The following is a 16,255-nucleotide window of genomic DNA, read 5'->3' on the forward strand; positions in this document are numbered from 1 at the left end:
AATGTATAATGCAATTAAAGCATGGGCAGAAGACAGGAATAGACACTTTCCCAAAGAAAACGTACAAATGACCAATAGACACATGAAAAGATGCTCAACAGTACGAATCATTAGGGAGATATGAATCTAAACTACAATATGAAATCACCTCACATTGTCTAAAATCAACACGAGAAACTACAGCTATTAGCAAGGATGTGGAGAAAGGGGAACCCTCTTAAACTGTTATTAGGAATGCAATCTGATGTAGCCACTCTGTAAATAGTATGGGGCATTCCTCAGAAGTTAAAAATAGAACTATCCTATGGTCCAGCAATCATACCTCTAGATATTTACTAAAAGGATACCAAAACACTAATTCAAAGGATACATGTACCCTGATATTTATGGCAGCATTATCTACAAATAGCAAAATTATAGAAAAAGCCTTTGTCCGTTATGGAAAATAAATTGACAAATAGATCATGAAGATTTGGTATATTTTTACAATGGAATGTTACTCAGCCAAAAAATTATGAAACTTTGCCATTTGCAACAAAATGGATGGAGCTAGAGAGTGTTATGCTAACTGAAATAAGTCAGTCAGAGAAAGATAAATACCATTGGATTTCCCTCATATGTGGAATTTAAGAAACAAAACAAATGAGGAAAGGAAAAGTGAAAGAGAAAGAGGGAAGCAAACCAAGAAACAGACTCTGACTATAGTGAACAAATTGAAGGTTACAGAAAGGAGGTGTCTGGAGGAACAAGTTAACTAGGTAATCGGTAATAATGAGTGCACTTGTGATGAGTATAGAGTGTTAAATGGAAGAGTTGAATCACTATATTGTACACCTGAAACAAAATTACACTGTATGTCAACCAACAGAAATTTAAATAAAAACTAAAAAAAAATAACAACTTAGGATCCTAAGGGGGACCCAATACATTGTTGGGTCTTTTGGTTTAGATAGGAATTTCAGAGTAACCATAGTCATCAAGAGGTGTGTGTGTGTGTGTGTGTGTGTGTGTGTGTGTGTGTGTGTGTGTGAAGGATGGAGGGCTCTGCTTCTGGCAGGATCCTAAAATTGGAAAATGCCTGGGGTTCTGAAGTATTCCCAGAGAGTTAAATTTAGCTAGATTCTTGTTGTTTGTGTTTAAAATGGAGTTTTTCCAGAAAGATAATTTGAAACTTATCAATATATATTCAGATATATGACTTCTATTAAAGATAATCTAAGATTCCTCTAAATAAATTTTCTCAATATTTTAAGTACCATGGAAAAAATCTGTAATTAATTTTAAGTCATTAATACTACTGGTTTTTTGACCTTCTCAAATCAAGAAGAAACTGTATCATCATTTATTCTGACAAAATTATAAAGGATGAACAGATTCTTAATCTACCTCAAAATTAGAGGACCTCAAACTGTTCTTTTGCCTTAACACAGAGAGACACGTTTTATACTGTGACCTAATAGATTTGCACGTGCTTCTGCATATGTGTATTACTACATACATACATATATAGATAGCTGTATACATATGAAACTAGGTTTTGTAAATCACTATTTTAACTATATGTGATCCATATTGATGTTCCTTGTTTTATTCTACTTAAATATTTCAGTTGTGACCTACTAAATTGATTTTTGTAACCCACTAATAATTCTCAACATGTAATCTGTAAAGCATTGCTCTAAATCATATTGGGTGGTAAATTTCTAAAAGCCATAGTGCCACTGCCACTCAGTTGTAACATTCCTGTTTCTCTTGCCCAGAAAGAAGCACAATCTACCTCCTCGAAATGAAAACAAATAAACTCATGCACAAACACAAAATAACTCTCCCTTACACACACACACACACACACACACACACACACACACACACACTAACTGCTTTGTAGAGATGACAGAGAGAACAATATTTTTAAATTTTGCATTAATTTGGGATGCCTAGTTGGCTGAGCAGTCAGGCATCTGCCTTTGGTTCAGGGCATGATCCTGGAGTCTGGGGATGGAGTCTCACATTGGGCTTCCTGCATGAAGCCTGCTTCTCCCCTGCCTGTATCTCTGCCTCTGTGTGTGTGCTTATCTCTCATGAATAAATAAATAAAATCTATAATTTTTTCATTAAATTAGCCAACATATATCATTAGTTTCAGAGGCAGAGTTCAATAATTCATCAGTTGCACATAACACCCAGTGCTCATTACATCATGTGCCCTACTGAATGCCTGTCACTCAGTGAACCCATCTCACTACCCACCTTCCATCTAGAAACCCTCAGTTTCTTTCCCATAGTTAAGAGATTCTTATGGTTTGACTCCCTCTCTATTTTCTTCCCATTACATTTTTGCTCCCTTACACTATGATCCTCTGCCCTGTTTCTTATATTTCTTATATAAGAGAAACCATATGATAATTGTCTTTCTCTGATTGACTTATTTCCCTCAGTGTACTGCCCTCAGTTCCATTCATATCAATGTAAATGGTAAAATTTCATCCTTTTTTTTTTTAACTTTTGACAGGAATTTTAATAGTTTGTTTTTAATGAGTCATGTTACATATTCTGACTCCTAAATTAGGTTATATCAGACAGAACTTAGATTATTCTGCTTAAAAACTAAAAACAAACATTTTAAGAGGTAAAGAGTACTGGGGGTACCTGGGTGGCTCAGTCGGTTAAGTGTTTGCCTTAAGTTCAGGTCATGGTCTTGGGATCCTAGGATAGAGCCCCCTGTAGGGCTCCCTGCTTAGCAGAGAGTCTGCTTCTCTCCCTCCCTCTGCCCCCCACCTCCACACTTGTGCTGTCTCTCTCTCTCAAATAAATAAATAAAATCTTTTTAAAAAGAGGCAAAGTGTACTAATAAGTGATGTATTATTAATCATCTAAAACTAAGGAACAATTTTAGTTCTTTTTTTTAAACGTTTTTTTTTATTTTTTACTTTTTATTTATGATAGTCACAGAGAGAGAGAGAGAGAGGCAGAGACACAGGCAGAGGGAGAAGCAGGCTCCATGCACCGGGAGCCCGACGTGGGATTCAATCCCGGGTCTCCAGGATCGCGCCCTGGGCCAAAGGCAGGCGCCAAACCGCTGCGCCACCCAGGGATCCCAATTTTAGTTCTGATAATTCCCAAGACTTGATTAAACCATACAAAGTCTGGTGACCAAGGAACAGCATATCAATTAATCTCAGGTAGCTGTTTTCTTTCTGTAAGACAGTACTTAGAATGCTTCTTTAGAGTTAACAATGTACCTGACAGTCCACAGCAATGAACATATTAATCATCATTTAGCAACATACAAGTGATTATACATGGAGTATGCTCTGGGAAAAATGGGTTATACTTTCATAGTATTGCCATTTTCACAAAGTTAATACCAAGTATCATTTGAAATGATCTCAGAACAAACCAGTGATACAATGGGGCCAACTTGTACCAACTCACAAGAGCTTGGCAAATGCTACAAATCACACCCTTCCCCACCACAGAACTGTTATTAAACATTCATCAGCACACCACTGGATTTTAAACTATTTATAATTTTATTTTTTTTTAATTTTATAAATTAATTTTTATTGGTGTTCAATTTACCAACATACAGAATAACACCCAGTGCTCATCCAGTCAAGTGTACCCCTCAGTGCCCGTCACCCATTCACCCCCACCCCCCGCCCTCCTCCCCCTCCACCACCCCTAGTTCGTTTCCCAGAGTTAGAAGTCTTTATGTTCTGTCTCCCTTTCTGATATTTCTCACACATTTCTTCTCCCTTCCCTTATATTCCCTTTCACTATTATTCATATTCAAATTTCATCCTTTTTGATGGCTGAGCAACATTTCAGTGTATAATATATAGCCACATTATTCATTCATCTTTTGATGGATATCTGGGCTCTTTCCTAATTTAGGAAATGTCCTATTGTGGACATTGCTGCTGTAAACATTGGGGTGAAGGTTTCTCTTTGGATCACAATATTTCTATATTTGGGGTAAATATATAGTAGTACAATTGCTGAGTCATAGGGTAGCTCTATTTTTAACTTCTTGAGGAATCATCATACTGTTTTTCAGACTGCTGTACCAGCTTGCATTCCCATCAATAGTGCAAGGCAGTTCATCTTTCTCTGCATCCTCCCCAACATTTGTTGTTTCCTGAGTTGTTAACTTTAGTAATTCTAACTGGAATGACATGTTATCTCACTGTGGTTTTGGTTTGTATTTCCAGATGCCAAGTAATGTGGAGCTTTTTTTCCACGTTTCTGTTAGCCATTTGTATATCTTCTTTATTTTTTTAATAAATTAATTTTTATTGGTGTTCAATTTACCAACATACAGAATAACACCCAGTGCTCATCCCGTCAAGTGTCCCCCTCCGTGCCCGTCACCCATTCACCCCCACCCCCCGTCCTCCTCCCCTTCTACCACCCCTAGTTCATTTCCCAGAGTTAGAAGTCTTTATGTTCTGTCTCCCTTTCTGATATCTCCCACACATTTCTTCTCCCTTTAGAGAAACATCTGTTCATGTCTTCTGCCCATTTCTAGACTGGATTATTTGTTTTTGGAGGTTGAATTTGATAAGTTCTTCACAGATTTTGAATACTAGCCCCTTATCTGATATGAAATTATCTGTTCCCATTCTGTAGATTGCCTTTTAGTTTAGTTGACTCTTTTGCTGTGAAGAATTTTATCTTGATGAAGTACCAATAGTTCATTTTTGCTTTTGTTTCCCTTGTATTTGGAGATGTTTCTAGCAAGAAGTTGCTGCAGCTGGGATGAAGAGGTTGCTGCCTGTGTTCTCCTCAAGGATTTTGATGGATTCCTGTCTCACATTTACATCTTTCATCCATTTTGAGTTTATCTTTGTGTATGGTGTAAGAAAATGGTTCAATTTCATTCTTCTACATGTGGCTGTCCAACTTTCCCAACACCATTTGTTGAAGAGACTCTCTTTTTTCCATTGGATAGCCTTTCCTGTTTGTCAAAGATTACTTGACTGTAGAGTTGAGTTTCCATTTCTGGGTTCTCTATTCTGTTCCATTGATCTATGTGTCTGTTTTTGTGCTATTACCATACTGTCATGATGATTATAGTTTTGTAATATAGCTTGAAGCCTGGAATTGTAATGCCCTCAGCTTTAGTGTTCTTTTTCAACATTCCTCTGGCTATTCATGGTCTTTTCTGGTTCCATAAACATTTTAGGGTTGTTTGTTCCAGCTGTGTGAAAAAAGGTAATGGCATTTTGATAGGGATTGCATGGAATGTATAGATTAGCTAGCCTAGACATTTTAACAATATTTGTTCTTCTAATCCTTGATCATGGAATGTTTCTCTATTTATTTGTGTCTTTGTGTCTTCCTCAATTACTTTCATAAGTGTTCTATAGTTATAAGAGTATAGATCCTTTGCTTCTTTGGTTAAGTTTATTCCTAGGTATCTTAATATTTTTGGTGCAATTTTAAATTGGATCAATTCCTTAATTTCTCTTTCTTCAGTCTCATTGTTAGTGTATAGGAATGCAACTGATTTCTGTCTATTGATTTTATATCCTGCCACATTGCTGAATTCCTGTAAGAGTTCTAGGAATTTGGGGGTAAAGTATTTTGGGTTATCTACAAAGAATATAATGTCTTCTGCAAAGAGTGAGGGTTTCACTTCTTTGTTGATTTGGATGCTTTTTATTTCTTTTTGTTGTCTGATTTCTGAGACTAGTAATTCTAGTACTATATTGTACAACAGTGGTGAGAGTGGGCATCCCTGGTCATGTCCCTGACCTTAGGGGAAGAGGTCTGTTTTCCCTACTGAGAATGACATTTTCCATGGGTTTTTCAAATATGGCTTATATGATATTGCGGTATGTTCCCTCTATCCCTACGCTGCGGACAGTTTTCATCAAGAAAGGATTCTGTACTTTGCAAAAAATGCTTTTTCTATATCAATTGAGAGGATCATATGGTTCTTGTCCTTTCTTTTAGTAAAGTGATGTATCATATTAATTGAGTTGTGAATGTTGAACTACCCTTGCCGCCCAGGAATAAATCCCATATGGTCATGGTGATTAATCCTTTTAATATACTGTTGGAACCTATTGGCTATTATCTTAGTGAGAATTTTGGTGTTCAAGTTCATCAGGGATACTTGTGTGTAATTTTCCTTTTTGGTAGGGTCTTTGTCTAGTTTTGGTCAAGGTAATGCTGGCCTCATAGGGTGAGTTTGGAAGTTTTCCTTCCATTTCTATTTTTTGAAACAGCTTCAGATGAAAAGGTAATAGTTCTTCTTAAATATTTTGTAGAATTCGAGGGAGGGGCAAGATGGCGGAAGAGCAGGGTCCCCAAATCGCCTGTCCCCACCAAGTTACCTAGATAACCTTCAAACCATCCTGAAAATCTACGAATTCAGCCTGAGATGTAAAGAGAGACCAGCTGGAATGCTACAGTGAGAAGAGTTCGCGCTTCTATCAAGGTAGGAAGACGGGGAAAAAGAAATAAAGGAACAAAAGGCCTCCGAGGGGGAGGGGCCCCGCGAGGAGCCGGGCTGAGGCCGGGGCGAGTGTCCCCAGGACAGGAGAGCCCCGTCCCGGAGGAGCAGGAGCTGCACCAACCTTCCCGGGGGAAAGGGGCCCGCAGGGAGTTGGAGCAGGACCCAGGAGAGCGGGGATGCCCTCGGGCTCCCGGGGACACTAACAGACACCTGCGAGCGCAGGAGAGTGCACCGAGCTCCGTAAGGGCTGCAGCGCGCACGGCGGGGCCGAAGCAGCTGAGGGGCTCGGGAGCGGCTCCGGGGAGGGAGCTGCAGGGCGGGAGCGCGAATCCAACAGCGCAGGCCCCGGAGCACAGGGCGCCGGGACACAGCCCAGGATCCGGCCTCCCCCGGGACAGGCAGAGGCCGGGAGGGCCCAGGACAGCAAGGACGCTCCTGCCCCGAGCTGAGCACATCAGCGGCCCCGCCCCGGAGCCTCCAGGCCCTGCGGACGGAGAGCCGAGAGCCCCGAGCCCCGTAGTTCCTGCGGGGGCTGAATCCAGGCTTCCAGAGTTGCCACAGCAACTGCGGCTGTTCCTCCCTGGGTCCCACGGGGTAAACAACCCCCGCTGAGCCCTGCAGCAGGCAGGGGCAGAGCAGCTCCCCCAAGTGCTGACACCTGAAAATCAGCACAGCAGGCCCCTCCCCCAGAAGACCAGCTGGACGGACCAGTGATACTCCCCCGTGTTCCAATACAACTTGTTTTGGCCACTCTGCACTGAGCAAAATGACTAGAAGGAAAACCTCACTTCAAAAGAAAGAATCAGAAACAGCCCTCTTTCCCACAGAGTTACAAAATCTGGATTACACTTCAATGTCAGAAAGCCAATTCAGAAGCACCATTATACAGCTACTGGTGGCTCTAGAAAAAAGCATTAAGGCCTCACGAGACTTCATGACTGCAGAATTTAGATCCAATCAGGCAGAAATTAAAAATCAATTGAATGAGATGCAATCCAAACTAGAAGTCCTAACGACGAGGGTTAACGAGGTGGAAGAACGAGTGAGTGACATAGAAGACAAGTTAATGGCAAAGAGGGAAACTGAGGAAAAAAGAGATAAACAATTAAAGAACCATGAAGACAGATTAAGGGAAATGAACGACACTCTAAGGAAGAAAAACCTACGTTTAATTGGGGTTCCCGAGGGCGCCGAAAGGGACAGAGGGCCAGAATATGTATTTGAACAAATCCTAGCTGAAAACTTTCCCAATCTGGGAAGGGAAACAGGCATTCAGATCCAGGAAATAGAGAGATTCCCCCCCTAAAATCAATAAAAACCGTTCAACACCTCGACATCTAATAGTGAAGCTTGCAAATTCCAAAGATAAAGAGAAGATCCTTAAAGCAGCAAGAGACAAGAAGTCCCTGACTTTCATGGGGAGGAATATTAGGGTAACAGCAGACCTCTCCACAGAGACCTGGCAGGCCAGAAAGGGCTGGCAGGATATATTCAGGGTCCTAAATGAGAAGAACATGCAACCAAGAATACTTTATCCAGCAAGGCTCTCATTCAAAATGGAAGGAGAGATAAAGAGCTTCCAAGACAGGCAGGAACTGAAAGAATATGTGACCTCCAAACCAGCCCTGCAAGAAATTTTAAGGGGGACTCTTAAAACTCCCCTTTAAGAAGAAGTTCAAGTAACTCTGAACGTGAATGGGCTTAATGACCCCATCAAAAGGCGCAGAGTTTCAGACTGGATAAAAAAACAAGACCCATCTATTTGCTGTCTACAAGAGACTCATTTTAGACAGAAGGACACCTACAACCTGAAAATAAAAGGTTGGAGAACCATTTACCATTCAAATGGTTCTCAAAATATACCCTAAAAACTACAGAACACTTCTGAAAGAAATTGAGGAAGACACAAAGAGATGGAAAAATATTCCATGCTCATGGATTGGCAGAATTAATATTGTGAAAATGTCAATGTTACCCAGGGCAATTTACACGTATAATGCAATCCCTATCAAAATACCATGGACTTTCTTCAGAGACTTAGAACAAATTATTTTAAGATTTGTGTGGAATCAGAAAAGACCCCAAACAGCCAGGGGAATTTTAAAAAAAGAAAACCATATCTGGGGGCATCACAATGCCAGATTTCAGGTTATACCTCAAAGCTGTGTTCATCAAGACAGTGTGGTACTGGCACAAAAACAGACACATAGATCAATGGAACAGAACAGAGAACCCAGAAGTGGACCCTGAACTTTATGCTCAACTAATATACGATAAAGGAGGAAAGATGATCCACTGGAAACAAGGTTAGCTTTTGTATTTGAGTTCTTTCCAATTTTTGGATGGATGCTTGTATTGCGATGTATTTCCCCCTCAGGACTGCTTTTGCTGTATCCCAAAGATTTGGAACAGTTGTGTTCATTCTCATTAGTTTCCATTAATCTTTTTAATTCTTCCCTAATTTCCTGGTTGACCCTTTCATCTTTTAGCAGGATGGTCCTTAACCTCCACGTCGTTGAAATCCTTCCAAACTTCTTCTGATTTAGTTCTAGTTTCAAAGCATTACCATCTGAAAATATGCAGGGGACAATCCCAGTCTTTTGGTACTGGTTAAGACCTGCTTTGTGACCCAGTATGTGGTCTATTCTGGAGAAAGTTCCATGTGTACTTGAGAAGAATGTGTATTCAGTTGCGTTTGGATGCAAGTTTCTGTAAATATCTGTGAAATCCATCTGGTCCAGTGTATCATTTAAAGCTCTTGTTTCTTTGGAGATGTTGTGCTTAGAAGACCTGTCGATTGTAGAAAGTGCTACATTGAAGTCACCAAGTATAAGTGTATTATTATCTTAGTATGTCTTAACTTTGGTTGTTAATTGATAAATTTGGCAGCTCCCACATTAGGGGCATAAATATTTATGATTGTTAGGTCCTCTTGGTGGATAGATCCTTTAAGGATGATATAGTGTCCCTCTTCATCTCTTACTACAGTCTTTAGGATAAACTTTAATTTATCTGATATGAGGATGGCTACTCCTGAGTTCTTTTGAGGACCATTTGAATGGTACATGGTTGTCAAAACTTTTATTTTCAGGCTGGAGTGGTCCTTACATCTAAAATGAGTCTCTTGTAGACGGCAAGTAGATGGGTCTTGCTTTTTTATCCCGTCTGAAACCTTATGTCTTTTGATGGGATCATTAAGCCCATTCACATTCAGAGTTACTATTGAAAGATATGAATTTAGTGTCATCATGATACCTATTCAGTCTCTGTTTTTGTGGATTATTTCCTTGGACTTCCTCTTTATTTTACAGTCTCCCTTAATATTTCTTGGAGAACTGGTTTGGTGGTCACAAATTCTTTCATTTTCTGCCTATCTTGGATGCTCTTTATCTCTCCTTCTCTTCTGAATGAAAGCCTTGCTGGATAAACTATTCTTGGCTGCAGGTTCTTCTCATTTAAGACCCTCAATATATCCTGCCAGCCCTTTTTAGCTTGCCACATCTCTGTGGAGAGGTCCACTGGTAACCTAATACTTCTCCCCATAAAGGTTAGAGATCTCTTTTCTCTTGCTGCTTTAAGGATCTTCTCTTTATCTTTGGAATTTGCAAGTTTCACTATTAAATGTCGAGGTGTTGAATGGTTTTTATTGATTTTTAGTGTGGGGATCTCTCTATCTCCTGGATCTGAATGTCTGTTTCCCTCCCCAAGTTAGGGAAGTTCTCAGCTATGATTTGTTCAAATACATATTCTGGACCTCTGTCCCTTTCAGCGCCCTCGGGAACCCCAATTAAATGTAGATTTTTTTCCTTCTGAGGCTGTCATTTATTTCCCTTAACCTATCCTCATGATCTTTTAATTGGTTTTCTCTTTTTTTCTCAGTTTCCTTCCTTGTGATCAACTTGTCTTCTATGTCACTATTTCTTCTACCTCCTTACCCCTTGTCGTGAGGACCTCCAGTTTGGATTGCATCTCATTTAATTGATTTTTAATTTCTGCCTGATTAGATCTAAATTCTGCAGACATGAAGTCTCTTGAATCCTTTATGCTTTTTTTCTAGAGCCTCCCTTAGATTTATAACTGTGTTTCTGAATTGGCTTTCTGACTTTGAATTATAATCCAAATTTTGTAACTCTGTGGGAGAGAGGACTGTTTCTGATTCTTTCTTTTGTGGTATTTCCTTCTTGTCATTTTGCTCAGTGTAGAGTGGCTAAAAACAAGTTGTACTTGAAAAAGGAGAAAAAGAGAAAAAAGGGGGGGGACAAACAGAAAAGAAAAATAATGAGGTGTATCCTCTGATTCTATATACTGTTAAGTCCCTATACTTCCACTGGAACTTTCCAGTGCTGCCTTGTCAATAACTTGCTTTTCCCCTGTTCTTCCAGCTGGTCTTCTGGGGAAGAGGCCTGTTGTGCTGATTCTCAGGTGTGTGTACCTGTGGTAGCTGCCCGGCCCCCTGCCAGGTGCAGTGCTCAGTGGGAGCTGTTTATCCTGTGAGGCCCCTCCTCCCTGGCGGCCCTGCTCAGTCCCAGGTACAGGGTGACACCAGTAGAAACAACAACATTGGCGGGGGCAGCTCTCCAGCTCTGGAGTCAGCTCCCGCAGTAACTATTGCAGCTCCCAGTCCTCAGGGGCCTGGATCCTCCAGAGCCCAGGGGTGCCAATCTGCACTGTTCAGGGCCGCCCAGCAGCAGGAGCATCCTTGCTGCCCTGTGTCCTCCCAGCCTCCACCTGTCCCAGTAGGTAGTGCCAGATCTTGGGCTGTGTCCCCTGCGCCTTGGGCGATGCTGGAATCGTGCTCCTGGGGCTGCACAGCCCCCTCAGCGTGGAGCTGCCACCTGAGCTGCCTCCTGGGCTGCTCCTGGGGCCCCACCGGTGCACTCCACCCCCTTAGGGAGTTCGGCTGCTCTCCCCTGGGGCGTGCTTCCTCTGTTAGTGCCCCTGGAGCCTGAGGGCATCCCCGCTCCTCCTGGGATCCTGCTGGAGTTCTCTGAGAGCACCTTTTCATCTGGGAAGATTGGTAAAGTTCCTGCTTCTCTTCTCCGGGACTGGGCTTTCCTGTCCTGGGGGCCTCGCGGCCTGGCCTTAGCCCGGCTCCTCCCGGTGGCCCCTCCCCTTTGGATGCTTTTTTATTTCTTTATTTTATTTTCCGTTTTCCTACCTTCATAGAAGCATGAAGTCTTCTCACTGTGGCATTCCAGCTGTTCCCTATTTAAATCTCAGGCTGCATTCGTAGGTTTTCAGGATGATTTGAAAGTTATCTAGGTAAGTTGGTGGGAACAGGTGACTTGGGGACCCTACTCTTCCGCCATCTTGCCTCATTCAAGAAATGTAATTTAAATTAAAATCTCCTGGGGCACCTGGATGGCTCAATAGTTGCACATGTGCCTTCAGCTCAGGTGGTGATACCAGGTCCTGGGATCGAGTCTCCTTAGGGAGCCTGCTTCTCTCTCTGCCTATGTCTCTGCCTCTCTTTCTGTGTCTCTCATGAATAAATAAATAACATCTTAAAAAATAATATTTCATAGTTAGATTTTCATTTGACATCACAGAAGTATATTTTAAAATGATTTTTTGTATATTTTATTGGAGCTCGATTTGCCAACATATAGAATAATACCCAGTGCTCATTCCATCAAGTGCTCCCCTCAGTGCCTGTCACCCAGTAATCCCATCCCCTCACCCACCTCCTCTCCCACTACCCCTTGTTCGTTTCCCAGAGTTAGGAGTCTCTCATGTTCTGTCACCCTCTATGATTTTTCCCACTCCTTTTCTCTCCTTTCCCCTATAATTCCTTTCACTATGTTTCATATTCCCCATATGAGTGAAACCATATAATGTTTGTCCATCTCTGATTGACCTACTTTGCTCAGCATAATACCCTCCAGTTCCATCCATGTTGAAGCCATTGGTGGGTATTCGTCATTTCTAATGTCTGAGTAAAATGATATTAAATCAATATTCTGTACCACTATTTGTTTAGCAAGCATTTAGCACTGACTCATTCTCACCAGGGGTTCTATCTCTCAATCATCATAAATGTTCATTATCCCATTGTATAAGGTGAGTTTTTGCATAATAATTATGTTTAGTGTTCTCTTTCTTCCTCCTCCTTTTTAAGTCTATTACTTTTGTTACATGTGACTTTTAGTTTTGCATAAAGCAAACCGTTAGAGTAAAGTTTCATAATGTGCAAAGAGAACTCCCTCTTCTATTTTTTTAAAGATTTTATTTATTTATTCATGAGAGACAGAGAGAGATGGAGACATAGACAGAGGTAGAAGCAGGTTCCCCTCTGGAAGCCTGATGTGGGACTCAATCCCAAGACTCCAGGATCACAACCTGAGACAAAGGTAAATACTCAATCACTGAGCTGCCCAGGTGCCCGACTTCCAATTTTTTTTAATAAAAATATTGTAATGTTGTTTATTGGCTTGTTTCTTTTAGAATTATTCTTGGGCTGCCTAGACTTCCTATCAACTTTTAAAAAGTTAGATAAATGTGGAGTCTATAGTGACCTCTTCTATCCCAATACAGTTTAATTTAACTCCAAGGGACAAAGAAATGGTTTGTCAGTAATAAATAAGAAAAAAAACTACAAGGAAAACTCAAATTAAAACAACCAGGAAGAAATAGCTAGATATGCATTTGCTCTGTAGGAGGCCAAGGTGTAAGAACTGTTGGGGAAATAGCCCAAAACATCTAGAGGCACTATGAAAAGAAAGAGAAAACAATGGCTGCCCTAAAAATAGCTTAGGATATGATATGCTAATTTTGAAATTAATTGTTGTATGTCTAGCCTTTAAGGCACTATACTAGGATAATTTTAAGCCATTGGTCACAGAGCCTGCCCTAAGGGAATGTGAAGTCTACTTGAAAAGCTAGAGCAAAAATACAAATAACCACAGTCTAAGGCAGAATATAAGAATAAAAAGAGAAGGACAAATGAAATGTATTGGGGTTCAAAGATGAAAGACATAAATTCAAATTAAAGAAATCAGGAAAGAATCCCTGAATGAAATAGCTCCTGGGTTGAACTTCAAGTAATGAGTAAGATCTTGACAGGCAGATACAAATACAAAGGGAGGGTATTCCAGTCAGAAAGCATGAGCAAAGGTGTTCCTTAAGGGCACAATAGAGAGATACTCAGATCAGCTAGAGGGAGGGGAAAGAGGCAAAAGGAGGGAAAGAATGTGTATATTTTGCAGAACAAGCAGCTCACATTAAGGAGATGTATGGCTGGGTGTTCCACTGGATACCCCCAACATAAATCAGTTTGACCCAGATTGGAGCTGAAGACCTGAGCAGAAGCCCCCTGAGTTACACTAAAGTTACATTTAGCTCATTATAATCCTAAAATCTCCTACTATGGCACAGTTTTCCATCATTTTTTTTTCTGAACATACAATGTATGCATTAGCATGCTGACATGCTAGGCATGCTGAGTTTAACTGAAGTACCTAAGTAATAGAAAATGTATAAGTTTCTTACTGTATTAAGCTCCTTGCACCTGTCTCCCTAAGCACACTGAATTACAGATTCATGGACTAACCCAAAGAGAAGACTGTGTTTTGAGAGCTCTCTCCCTCTCTCCTTACTTGTAGCAAGTAATACAAATTCTTTGCTTTCAACGCTTTTTTTTGGGTTGTGTTCAATTTAATGCACCTCAATTGGCAAGTCACTCGGTTCAGTTACAAAGGCATGCAGGTGATATTGTTCAAATAATAAAATGTTCAGATCACATTCCAGTTTTATCTAAATGTGGAGTATTGACTGGAGAGAAAAGGTAGGTTGAGACTATGTTGTTTGAGACTATCTTGGTCAAAATAAAATTATATTTTATTTGATAGTCAATAATAAACCATTAATCTTTTAAAGGATGGAAGTGATGCAATGGAGTCGTACTTTGGGAAGATTAGTCTAGAATAACTTTCAGTCTAAGTCACTGTTTCTCTGTCCATATGATTTGCTAATCAACAGTGGACTGCAACTACATGGATAATATATTCACTTTGCAGGGATAGGAGCAGTTGTTCATTGGTTCATGACACTACTGCTATCAGATAATTTGAATAAAACACAGACGTCAATATTTTCTTTCTAAAAATGTTTACATTTAAATTATTTTATTCAATATATAGTATATCATTAATCTCAGATGTAGTGTTCAATAATTTATCAGCTGCATATAACACTCTTATATAACACTGAGTGCTCATCAAATCACATGCCCTTCTTGATGCTTATCACCCAGTTACCCCATTACTCACCCACCTCCACTCCAGCAACCCTCTATTTGTTTCCTATACTTAAGAATCTCTCATGATTTTTCTTCCTCACTGATGACTTCCCATTCAGTTTTCCTCCCTTCCCCTATGATTCCCCATGCTGTTTCCTATATTCTGCTTAAGTGAAACCATATGATACTTGTCTTCCTCTGACTGATTTATTCCACTCAACATGATACCCTCCAGTTCCATCCACATCAATGCAAATGGTAAGTATTTATCGTATTTATCATTTCTGATGGCTGATTTATATATATATATATATATATATATATATATATATATCTGCCATATCTTCTTCATCTATTTATCTGTCGATGGACAACTTGGCTCTTTCCACAGTTTGGCTATTGTGGACATTGTTGCTATGAACATGGGGGTGTAGGTGCCCCTTTGGATCACTACATTTGTGTCTTCGGGGTAAATACCTAGTAGTGCAATTGCTGAGTCATAAAGTAGCTCTACTTTTAACATCTTGAGGGAACCTCCATACTGTTTTTCAGAGTAGCTATACCAGCTTGCATTCCTATCAACAGTGTTGAGAGTTCCCCTTCCTCCACATCCTTGCCAACATTCATTGTTTCCTGTGTTGTTAACTTTAGACACTCTGAATGGTGTAAGGGGGCATCTCATTGTGGTCTTGATTTGTATTTCCTTTTTTAAATAATAAATTTATTTTTTATTGGTGTTCAATTTGCCAACATACAGAATAACCCCCAGTGCTCATCCCGTCAAGTGCCCCCCTCAGTGCCTGTCCTAATGCCAAGTCATGTGGAGCTTTTTTTAATGTGTCTGCTATACATGTCTTCTTTGGAGAAATGTCTGTTCCTGACTACTGCCCATTTCTTGACTGGATTGCTTGTTTTTAGGTGTTGAGCTTCATAAGTTCAGCACAGATCTTGGATACTAGGTCTTTATCTGATATGTCATTTGCTAATATCTTCTCCCATTACATCGGTTGCCTTTTAGTTTTGTTGACTGCTTCCTTTGCTATGCAGAAGCTTTTCATTCTGATGAAGTCCCAATAGTTCATTTTTGCTTCTGTTTCCCTTGCCATTGGAGACCTCACAAGAAGTTGCTATGGCCAAGGTTGAAGAGGTCGCTGCCTGTTCTGGAGGATTTTGATGGATTTTTGTCTCACAGTTAGGTCTTTCATCCATTTTGGAGTTTATCTTTGAATATGATGTAACAAAATGGACAAGTTTCACTCTTCTACATGTAGCTGTCCAATTTTCCCAGCACCATTCATTGAGGAAACCATCCTCTTTCCACTGGACATTCTTTTCTTTCCTGCTTTGTCAGTTGAACACAGAATTTAGGGTCTATTTCTAGGTTCTCTATTCTGTTCCATTTATCTACATGTCTGTTTTTGTGACAGTACCATACTCTCTATGTTATATAGCTTGAAGTCAGACACTGGTGAGCCCAGCTTTGATTTTATTCTTCAACATTACTCTAGCGATTCAGGGTTTTATCTGGTTTCATAAAATTTTAGGATTATTTG

The 16,255-nt window shown here is 40.3% G+C and overlaps 1 pseudogene; it reads left to right on the forward strand.

Annotated features, from left to right (window-relative positions):
- Positions 1–14,923: 14,923 nt before the first annotated feature.
- LOC129517977 (pantothenate kinase 1-like) overlaps positions 14,924–16,255 on the forward strand; it is a 33,669-nt pseudogene continuing 32,337 nt past the window's right edge.

Source organism: Nyctereutes procyonoides, unplaced genomic scaffold, assembly GCF_905146905.1.
Source record: "Nyctereutes procyonoides isolate TBG_1078 unplaced genomic scaffold, NYPRO_anot_genome, whole genome shotgun sequence".
NCBI classification, from domain to species: domain Eukaryota; kingdom Metazoa; phylum Chordata; class Mammalia; order Carnivora; family Canidae; genus Nyctereutes; species Nyctereutes procyonoides.